Raw genomic sequence first — 12,350 nt, forward strand, 5'->3', positions numbered from 1 at the left:
AAAAAAAAATTAACATTCTTTACCTTTATATCCTCTTAATGTCTAATTTTGGTATTTGATGCATTCTCTTAGTTTTTCAAAGATCAAGCTTTCATTCTTCTTCATATTCCATATTGTTTTTGTTTTCCATGTTGCAAATCTCTAGTACTATAAGTAACTCTATTACTTCCTTCCACCTACTTTCTTTAAGATTATTTTGCTCTTTTTCCAACTTCTAGATTTAGAGGCCATCTTCTTACTTTTCAATTTTTAAATGTTTTGTCCTTGTTTAATATTTACAACCTTTTATTTGGCAATAACCACAGATTAACAGGAAGTTGCAAAAATAGTACTCAGAATCCCAGTTTTCCCCAATGGTAAGATCTTACACATAATTATAGTCCAACTTCAAAACCAACATTTTGACAGTGGTATCATACTACTAACAAGAGAACAGACCTTATTTGGTTTCACCAGGTTTTACATGCATTCATTTGTGGGTGTTTGTAGCTCTGTATAGTTTTAGCACATTTTAGACATTCAGGTAATCAACACCACAATCAAGTTACAGAACTGTTCCATCAGCACAAAGGAACTTCTGTGTTATCTTTTATAATCACCTATATCTCATACCCCCTCCAGTCCCTGTCCCTGGCAGCCATTAATATGTTCTTCACTTTATAATTTTGTCCTTTTAAAAATTGGAAATGTTATACAAATACAGTCATACAGTAGGAGACCTTTTAATACTGGCTTTTTTCATTCCTCATAATGTGCTTGAGGTTCATCCAAGTTGTGTGTATCAGTAGTCTATTTCTTTACATTGCAGGGTAGTTCCCATGGTGTGTGTGGTTGGTTTAACCACATCCTCATCTGCTGGACATCAAGGTTGTTCTGTTTGGTGTTATTACAAAAGAAAATGTTAAGAACATCTGTATGGAAGTTTTTGTGCCAAAATTAGTTTTCATTTCTTTGGGATACGTGTCCAGGAAAACAATTGCTGAGGTAATAAAGTACATGAGTGTTTATTAGAAGTTTCTGATTTTTTTTTTTTTTCCAGAGTGACTTACCATTTTACATTCCATTCAGAAAAGTATAAAAGATCCAGTTCATATGCTCATCAGCATCTGGCATTTTCACTATTTTTTCAAAAAATTTTGGCCACACACTGAGGCATGTGGTATCTTAGTTCCCCAGCTAGGGATCGAACCCATGCCCCCAGCATTGAAAGGCAGAGTCTCAACCACTGAACTGCCAAGAAGTCCCCATTTTTACTATTTTTTCTTTAGCTGTTCTGATAAGTACATAGTCAAAATTCCTTGTGGTTTTAATTTGCATCCCCCAATTACTAACAAGATGCAACATGTTTTCCTGTGCTCACTTGCCATCCACATTTCCTCTTTAGTGCTATGTCTATTCATGTTTTCTGCTCATTTACTAATTGGATTGTTTATTTTTCACTCTTGACCTCATGCAGTATATTCTACATTGGTCTAGATAAATGGTTTGCAAGTAATTTCTCCCAATAATTTATTCCTCTTAAATTCTTTGCAGGGCAAAAGTTTTTACTTTTGATGAAGTCCAATATATCAACTTTTTCCTTTTAGGATTATGCTTTTAGGGTGAAGGCCAAGAACTTGTTGCCTAGCCCAGGTTTTTTTTTTTTTTTCCCAAGATTTTTTTTTCCTAAAAGTTTTATAGTTTTACATCTTACATCTAAGTTCATGATATATTTTCAATTAATTTTTGTATAAGCTATGCAGTTTAGGGCAAACTTCATTTTCTTTGCAAACTGCACCAACTTCATTTGTTGAAAAGACTATCACCCTTCCTCCATTGAATTGCTTTTTTACCTTTATCAAAATCAGTTGGGCATATATACCTTGCTGTCTTGATCCTTGTAGCTTCATAGTAAGTCTGCAATCAGGTAATGTGAGTCCTCTAAATGTCTCTTCTTCAAAACTGATTTAGCTTAATTAATTTTACACCTGGATATTTTCATCCTTTCCCATTTTGTCTCCTGCTTTATTCTAGAGAAGAAAGTTCTTGCATAAACTGTTTCTTTTCTTGTTGCAACTCCTGTAAATGCTTTTGGTTTTTCTCTAGTCTGTCCTCCAACCACTGTAGTAGAGGTCTGCTGACTGCTGACCTGCACAGATTCTTAGTAAACACTGAGCCATTATGGATCTTGGTTACTGAATCCAGATGTAGAATTCTGTGGATCCTCCTATGTGCATCTTGCCCCTCTTGATACAGGATCTTGGGCAACTCAATTTCTGACTCAAGGCACACTTTCCCAATGGTTCCATGGGGTACAATATGAATTGGGATTTCAATTCTCTCATACTCTGAGCTCTTTTGGGCCTCTATGGATTGAAAGCAAGTATGGAGTACCTGTCTTTGTATTTTTATCTTGTAGGAAACAAGAAAATACAAGCCCTACAAAGCCTTGCTCCATAATTTTGTACATGGCTTGTGTGTGAACATCAACATGGGAAGGCCAAACAGTTATATGGGGATGGGAATGATACCAGCCCACAACTCTCAGGGTACTACTGGTTAGTTCAGTCAACCTCTCTGCCTCAGTTAAAGCCGCAAACAGCTGCTCTGGAGAAATTTCCACTCGACCCTTCCTCTTATCAGAATGCCACAAGACAATGACAGAATGAATGTGAACAATTCTGACAGTGTCAATCTTTTCAGCAACTGTGTGTAAACTTGGGGTCACTCCTTAAGTCATCATTCAACTCTATGCACAGCCCCATCACCTCTTCTTTCTCTGTGCTCAGAGTGTGGTTGAGACATAGTAGGAAAGCATCTAGACTCCAGATAAACCATTTGCACCAAGTGCAATCGCCGTCTTGGCTCCACTCTGCTCACGGCTGCCTCCAGCCGGCTCCAGCCTGGCCAACCGGCTGCTCAGGCACTAGGTTCTGTGGGGGCTGGGCCTGGGGTGCCCAATATTTAAACTTTCCAATAGAATATCTACAACTATAAATCTTACTGTAATTCAAATTTTAGATATATTTTAATAATCTCTCAAATTTAGATGTATTCTAATAATCCCAGTCCTCATTCTTAAACATATTTGGTGAAAGTGAAAGTTGCTCAGTCCTGTCTGACTCTTTGTGACCCCATGGACTCCATGGAATTCTCCAGGACAGAATACTGGAATGGGTAGCTGTCCCCTTCTCCAGGGGATCTTCTCAACCCAGGGATTGAACCCAGGTCTCCGGCATTGAAGGTAGATTCACCAACTGAGTTAATATATCTGGTATTTTTTATAATTGCTCATTTACCTAAAGATTATATAATAGTTTGTGTTACAGAATATATATGAAGTATTTTTTATTCTATATTGTTATTCATTCCTGAGTTTATTCCTTGATAGGCAAAAATTACGACTTCACGTTATCAGCTCTTTAGTGTTTGTTGACAGCAACCTGGTGAGATAAACACTGTAATTATTGCCACTTTTCAGACTGGAAAACTGATGAACATAACTGGTAAGAAATGCACAAATGATGAAATTGGTAATCAAACCCAGAAATTTTGTCTCTAGATTCATCTCTTAGGGTCTGTTACTTTAATATGATTTTGATTCCTTCTTAGATTTTTGGGGGATTTTTTACTGCTTGTTTTTCAGGTTTTACAGAATATTTTATTATCTCCACTTCTTGTAGAGCTATTTCTGCTTTACCTTGGGTGTGACACCACCATTATTGATCCTCTCTAATGGGCTTCAAATTTATTACTGTAACAATTTTATGTTAATCTATAGCTAGATTTTTTGTACAGGGGAAACATCAACTGTTTTTCATACCCAGATTGTCAGCAAGAAGACATGATGTCCTGTTCTGGCAGAGGAGTCGGGTATAGAGATTTTCCAATCTTTTAAAATAGAGGGGCAGCCCATTCTATACCTCAGCTTACTGAATTGTCACTGGAAGAAGAGTGAGGAAGAAATGCTTAAGTACAGGAAGAAATAGTACTTTATTTTATCTAAAGGCCAATAGCATAAAAAGTAAAAGATTTTAACTTTTTAAAGCATAGAGACAGAGTTAGTCTCAAAAATCTCTTTTATATTTATGAAGTTTGGACTTACAAAAGAATTTATGTACAGTTAAATAGAGTTATTTGAAATAAATGGGCCTAATCTGCCTATCAGAATTAAGGTTCTATTTCCCAGAGAAGATAAGCTTTGAGTATTTGATGAAATGATAATAGACACACAGCAACATTTATTAAGATGCATCTGTGTGCAAGACAGGATGCTAGTGGAAGAAATCTGTCCTATGTGACATGACTTATAATAAAAGCAGAGCTGCTATTTTATCTAAAATCTATATTTCTAAACATAATATTGTACTTTAGCAGCATCCCCTTCCTTTTGAATCCTCCTTAACCCAGGTTAGGTGGAGTTATAAAATACACTACTTATTTTCAAAGTCACACTTAGGTAGTGATAAGGAAAACATTTAGGCAACCAGTGAGGGGGAAAAACAATATAATCATAGGATGTATCCAAATTCTTTACTTGATAAACAGTTTCATTCCAATGTTCTAACATTCCTTCTGTGCCAAAAGGTCTGAAAGACTGGAAATTACTTTTCCTAGCTTGTCTGCACATAGGGTTTCAGTTTGAGTTAGCTGATGAGAAAAACTTGCTTGAGATGGAAAGTAGAATAAAAAATATATATATATTAGGTAGTATTTTTGGTGACCGCATAAAGCAGGCATGCAATATATGTATGTGATAAATGTAATATTTCGCCTGGGACTGTTCAAGCCTGTCAAGGAATCATGTCGTCTGGTGCTTTTCAGAAGCTGCCATCTCCTGTGGTACCTCCCTTAAGATTCTTGAACTTTCATATTTCCTGAAACACAGATCCATCCTCTCTAGCCTTTGTTTTCCCTGTCTTTCTAATTGTAGTTTAAGATTCAAACTCTTACTTGAAGTACATAGGGTAGCTCATATGTAAATGAAAAATTTTAAGTGATGCAGAAGAAATTATAAATAACACAATGTCCAAAATTCATTGTTGAATTAAAAGCAAGTTAGCACATAAGGAAACATATTGATGTGAAGAACAATCAAGGGAAAAAATGATCTTGGAGAGACACATGCAGAAGCTTCAGATAATGGAAGTCCCTATCATAGATTTTAAAATTATACTTAAAATGATAGGATGTAAAAAGAGGTAAAAGGCACGATTGAGAATACTGGCCTAAGAACTGACACATCTAGCAATTTCCTTGGGTATTGCTGATACTACTGGTCTGGGTATCATTTTTTTAAATAACTACTGCTTTAGAGAATATTGTCAGTGTATGGAACCCTTTTCTGTTATAGAGGATACAGTCACAACTTGGATATCAGTTTAATTCACCTCTGTGTGCACATTCTCCAATTTGTACTTCAATCCTATAATTTATATTGTAGCCTCTTCAGATGACTTGATTTTGCCCAGATATGGAAAGGAGAATTACTTGGTAATCTTTGTCCCCCTAGAGCAACCTGTATTCAGTGACAGACATGTTTGTAAGAAAAAAAAAAAAGTAAAAGAGCAGGCTTTTCTTTGAGATGAGACAGCTTCTTCAGTGCAACTTACATGCCAGAGTTTCGTGTCATTATGTTGACATGTGGATTCCGCTTGACATTATGTCCCTTGTTGTCTCTTTCCTCCTTTCATGATCTTCCATATTTCTTTTTGGCTAATTCCCTTAATACATCAGGTGTTTAAGTATATGAAAACTCCAGAAATGGTATCGTCTGTATACTCTTTCTATTACTTGCTTTTCAACTCTTAGCTATTATTATTCTTATCTCTTGTTATATCTGATAAATTTTGATTGAGTGCTAGACATTTTGGACGAAACAAAAACAATGTACTGTTTATTAAAGTGTCCATTCATTGTCCATTCATTTTAATTTTGAAATTAAAATTTAAAATAATTAAGATGAAATAGAATTAAAATTGTGTTCCTAAGTCATGTAGCCACCTTTCAAGTGTTCAGTAATCACATGCGGTTACTGGATATAATTTTGGACATTGCAGCTTCCACAGTAACAGAAAGTTTTGTTGGAAAGTTCCATTTTTGAGACTTTGACTCATACTGTTTTCCTACCATAAGGGCTTATATATATCTGATCACATTATCCCAGTTAGAGGCAGCAGTAATTAAATTTGCCTTTAGTTTTCCTTTTTATTTATTTTTTTATTCCAATGTTAATGTCTTTTTTAAAATATAAATTTATTTATTTTAATTGGAAGTTAATTACTTTACAATATTGTATTGGTTTTGCCGCACATCATTTTGGGTTTGCCTTTGCTCCTAGAACGTATGCCATGTGAGTTCTCAAATGGCAAACCTGGTGGTCTGTAAATTCTATTCTTTGTATTCCCAATACAATGGAATTGTTAAAGGCTCTTTTTAGTTTAGTTGCTCCCTTTGTAGATTTCAAAAGTTCCATACAGTCTAAGGAAATAGAAACATCCTCTGGGTGAGGTGGGGGACTAGGACAGATTTCTCCGGTCTTGTTTCTCTGTAGTTCTTTTTTCTATCAGATCTTGTCCCCTCAAGTTTGACTGCCTTAGCAGTTCTGAAATTTAACTTTCAATCCATAATCTCACTACTTTCACAAAAACTCTGGCTTTACGAGTTCTGGTTGTTTGTTCAGCCAATTTAAGAATTAATGAAAATTTAGAGGAACAAAGCATCACACAAGATTGAGCTCACTTCAAGACATATTTCTTCTCTCTGGTAACTTGGCCTTTCAATTCCTGACTGAATTATATGTCCTTCTATGCCTTTATTTAGTAACTTAAACTTTTTTTTTTTAATATTTGCCCCTCCTTCTTGTATGGATTATTAAATATGTAGCTGGATATTTTTCATCATTTTTGGAACTTTCTTAGCCATTTTTTCTTCAAATATTGCTTTGGGCTTATTTATTACCGCTATCTTTCCAAGTCTCCAACTATCCATGTTAGACTACATTACTGTTCTATGTTACTCTCTCCTCTGTATTTAAAATCTATTTTTATTTTCTGCTTCCATTCTGAACATTTTCTTTAAACCTGTCTTCATTCTCTCTTCATCTCAGTCTATCTTGTTAAACCCATCTATTTTTACTGAATTTTACAAATTTACATTCCAGTACTCTGCCAATTTTCTATCATTTTATCATATTAAGGATTATTAGGATCATTGCATCATACAGATGTTGTCTGAGTTTGTTTTTACTGTTTTGTTTGTATGTGTCTTTGCTTTGTATTAATGGTGTATTTTTTTTTTCTTTTGCCAATAATTGAGTAACATAGTGTTGAATATCAAATATAAAATTTGTAGAAATGATTAAAGGATTTTCACTAGTTTATATCCTTCTAAAGAAGATTTTTATTCATTGTTGTCATGTGTTAAGGGCAAGGGCAACCCAGATAACCTTAAACTCTTCATAGGAATTTAGATTATTTGAAGTGGTGCTGCTTTGCTAAAACTGACAGTATTTTTCTGAATCACTTTTATCTCTGGAGATTAGCACTTTATGTCCTCAAGACAAGGCAGAGAAGATTTAAAAGCTCTTTCAGCTTGTCTGCTTCTGGACTTCATTTATATATATATATATATTTCCAAGGGAAGTCAGTTATATAGTCAGTTAGCTCTCGTCACCGGTATTAGTGGGAAATTAAATTCACTTAGCATTACAAAAAATATGGTAAAGTAAAATATGTGTCTAAAAATTTTTCTTGGCATTCACAGTTAATTAGAAAAAATATAAGTACTTATTTCTGATAAGTATATTCAGAAGAAAGGAACATTAAATACAGTCACAAACATTTGTTGCTTTTACATGGTTATCCACCAGTATATTAAAATATATTTTAATTATATTTTACTATATTTTGCTATATATTTTACTATATTTTGCTTATTCTTCTAAAATAGGTTATTACTGCTGAAAAAAAAAAAAAAAGATGTAATGACTAGAGGAATATGATACCCATGTACAGGGTAGGGTACAATAGAGTATGAGGGGAAAATAACTGTTAAAAATGTATGCATGTTTTCTGGCAATTGTTCATGGTCCTTTATATTTAAAATACATTTCAATGAAATTTTTACACAAGTGTACATTGATAGAATTATTTTTTCTTTACTGGTATGGGGCCTGACGCTTAGAGAAATACTAGTAAGTACCTCTGAGCCTCAGACCTACATCTGAATAAACTCCAATTCCTGTTTTCTAGATGCTGTTTCTTATGATTATATATGCATGAATATTTTAATAGTTCTTTCTTAGCATGCTTACTTCAGTAAAATACTGTTGCATTTTTTAAAATTTTTGTTTCACTGTCTTACTTAGTTTCTTCATTGTATTGTAAATATTTCGGCCCTCTTCTCCCTCCCCATATAATTTTTTCACTGACAATGTTGAAGTAATTGCTTTTGATTGACTAGAAAACAATTCTTCAATATGAAACTAGTTTTTTCTTATTTATTAAGCTAGAAGCTAGAAAAACAACTTATTTCCCAATAAAATACCACATAATTAGAAAACATAACACTGTAAAATAATATAAAGTTGTTTTTGTTTTTTTTTTATGTTGAGCCATGCTTCTTTGTATTTTCATCTTCAAAATTGGTGTTTGAAACTTTGGTCATCAACCTGACTCTTGTAACTTAAACATAGGTTTATCTTTTCTCTCATTGTCTTTCTTCTTACTCTGTAGGCTTTTATAACTTTAATATTTATTCTGGGATATTTGAAATTTTATCAGGATAGGTGTATGCATGGATATGTTTTTTAATTCATTGTGATATTCAAAAAGCTGTTCATTTTCTTAGATAATTATATCATCTCCTCTGGGGATTAGGTAGTGGATTTTAATTTCTAATTTTAATGTTGATGGTTAGGTCTATAACTTTAAATATTATGGTTATATATTTAGTTTTTTATTTGCTGACTATAAACAAAGTTTATTTGGAACTATGAAACACGAAAAATTTATCTCACTGACACTTTCTTCATCTCCATGTGTCATCCTTTTAATAAATTGTATTATATATTTATCACCATATGGCACAAGCTGATAGTTTCAGACAGTACCTCAACTTTCTTTTAGTAGGAAGAGGTCAATACCCACCTCCAAACACTATTTTGCCATTACCTATTCCCCATATCTACCGATTTTGATATTTATTCTATATCACAAAATTCACTGAATTTGTATTCTGGTAATTAAAAGAAAATCTTTCAAGATATGTTCATAATTTGATTCTAATTTTCAAAGACAACATTGTGGCCATAAATATCATTTACTCTAGAAATGAAATTGTGAGTTTGGGCTTATAGAGATGGATATGTGATCCTGTTATGATAATTCTACATCACAAAGGAAATAGATATATAATGGAAATTTGGAGGGAAAGCATGGAAAGGAAAAACTAATAAAAACATTTTTTAAATTTAGATTTTATTTAATAGTCCACTTCTCACCAGCATCATCTTACATTTTTATCATATCATAAATAGCTGAAATTTAAGTTTCCTTTTGAAATTACTACATTTGAAGTCTTCTTTTATTTATACTAATGTAGACTGACATCTAGGCTTGATACATAACTCACATCTTAAAATTAAAAAGTCTCTATCAAGAATGTTTTATTTGAAGTTTGGTCAGTTATTTTGGATTTTATTTGATCTTGATCAGAGAAATGTAGAATCCTTACCTTTTAGAAAGTGTTATTTCCTTCATTTTAGTATATACCAGATTATGTACTTATGAAACAAACAAAATTATTTTTAGCCTTTCTCTTTTTACAAGGCCAAAGAACAAATTCTTTATAATTTCCTGGAAGCCCTGGAAGATCTCAAAGACAGTTTTACCATTTACCATTTTGGATTTGATTTGGGGATGGAAAAAGTCAAAAGTTGTCAGGAAGTTTGAATGTGGGATTAAATAGAATCATGAGTTAGTAACAATACTCAGCTAACTATTTAACCAATGTGAAAATAAAATATTTTATATATAAAAACTAGAACATTTTAAAAATAGTAACACAATTATAAAGAGACTTAGATTTTTCAAAAATGAGAACACTTTGTTCTTTTAAGTAATCAAGGACATGATAAAAGTCACCATAATGTAGAGTTACTTATCCTGAGACACAATATCTTTGCCTTAAAAGATTACCCAGAATGTAGAGAAACCCTTTTTAAACATAAGAAAATTTTGTCATTTTTACAGAGAAAAACTTAAATTCTAATTTAGCATCAGTGTAATTTTTAAACTAAAGTTCTTTCTAAACAATCTTAATACATCCACTGAACTTTAGCCAGCTTTGACCCAAACAAATAAAAATTTCTTTTCATGAATGTTATACAAGTTTATATATTCAACTAGGTCTTGTCATACATTTTCCTCTAATTCTAGGAAAAAGTTCTTATTTTGGAATAGAACTATCTTGCTTTTCTTTTAACAAAAATTGATTCTGTACACCCTATATATAAAATTATTATCTTGCCCCTAGTAGAGTCTCTGACATTTATTGAGTATAACTTTTAACCACAATAACCTCAATTTCCCACAGTAACTATGAGATAGATAATGATACACTTCTTTCATACAGTATAATTTTGTAACTGACTAGGAGAACTCAAAGGTCTGTGTATCAAGGCATGGTTTTTCCAGTGGTCATGTATGGATGTGAGAGTTGGACTGTGAAGAAAGCTAAGCACCGAAGAATTGATGCTTTTGAACTGTGGTGTTGGAGAAGACTCTTGAGAGTCCCTTGGACTGGAAGGAGATCCAACCAGTCCATCCTAAAGGAGATCAGTCATCACTGACTCAATGGATATGGGTTTGGGTGGACTCCTGGAGTTGGTGATGGACAGAGAGGCCTGGCGTGCTGCAGTTCATGGTGTCACAGAGTTGGACACGACTGAGCGACTGAACTGAACTGAGGAGAACACTTGAATATACATCTCACAATTTTCACGGGTATATACTACCATACAATTGCACTCATCTCAGATGCTAGGAAAGTAATACTCAAAATTCTCCAAGCCAGGCTATCACAGTACATGAACTGTGAACTTCCAGATGTTCAAGCTGGATTTAGAAAAGGCAGAGGAGAGATCAAATTGCCAACATCCACTGGATCCACTGGAAGAAGAACTAAAGAGCCTCTTTTGAAAGTGAAAAAGAAGAGTGAAAATGTTGGCTTAAAGCTCAACATTCAGAAAACTAAGATCATGGCATCCAGTCCCATCACTTCATGGCAAATACATGAAATAATGGAAACTGAGAGACTTTATTTTTTTTATTTTTTCTCCAAGTTCAATGCAGATGGTGACTGCAGCCAAGAAATTAAGACACTCGCTCCTTGGAAGAAAAGCTATGACAAACCTAGATATATATTGAAAAGCAGGGATATTAGTTTACCAACAAAGGTCCATCTAGTCAAAGCTATGATTTTCCCAGTAGTCAAGTATGGATCTGAGATTTGGACTATAAAGAAAACTGAGCACTGAAAAATTGACACTTTTGAACTATGGTGTTGGAGAATCCCTTGAGAGTTCCTTGGACTGCAAGGAGATTGAACCGGTCCATCCTAAAGGAAATCGGTCCTGAATATTCATTGGAAGGACTGATGCTGAAGCTGACACTCCAATACTTTGGCCACCTGATGTGAAGAACCGACTCATTGGAAAAACCCTGATGCTGGGAAAGATTAAAGGCAGGAGAAGAAGGTGAGGACAGAGGATGAGATGATTTGATGGCATCGCTGTCACAATGGACATGAGTTTGAGTAGGCTCTGGGAGTTGGTGATGGGCAGGGAACCCTGGCATGCTGCTGTCCATGGGATTGCAAAGAGTTGGACACGACTGAGCAACGGAACTGAACTGAATACTTATTTCAGATACAATATTCATAGCTGCTCTGTACTGTAAAAATTGAAAAAAATGTATATAAACTTAAAATTGCACTTCAGTATTCTATCTTACTGGCTTCCCAGGTAACTCAGTGATAAAGAATCCTCCTGCCATTGCAGCAGACTTAGGTTTGATAGCTGAGTCAAGAAGATCCCCTGGAGCAGGAAATGACAACTCACTCCAGTATTCTTGGGCTTCCCTTGTGTCTCAGTTGGTAAAGAATCTGCTTGCAATGTGAAGACTTGGATTCGATCCCTGGGTTGGGAAGATCCCCTGGAGAAGGGAACGGCTACCCACTCCAGTATTTGGGCCTGGAGAATTCCATGTACTGTAGAGTCCATGAGATCGCCAAGATTCAGACATGACTGAGCAACTTTCAGGTTTCATTAATTAACTTAATATAGCATAAGTCTAAGGCTTTAAGTTACC

The 12,350-nt window shown here is 34.2% G+C and overlaps 1 pseudogene; it reads right to left on the reverse strand.

Annotated features, from left to right (window-relative positions):
- Nucleotides 1-2,004: 2,004 nt before the first annotated feature.
- LOC138080696 (lys-63-specific deubiquitinase BRCC36 pseudogene) overlaps nucleotides 2,005-12,350 on the reverse strand; it is a 39,079-nt pseudogene continuing 28,733 nt past the window's right edge.

The sequence above is a fragment of the Capricornis sumatraensis genome, chromosome 6 (genome assembly GCF_032405125.1).
Source record: "Capricornis sumatraensis isolate serow.1 chromosome 6, serow.2, whole genome shotgun sequence".
Lineage (NCBI taxonomy): Eukaryota > Metazoa > Chordata > Mammalia > Artiodactyla > Bovidae > Capricornis > Capricornis sumatraensis.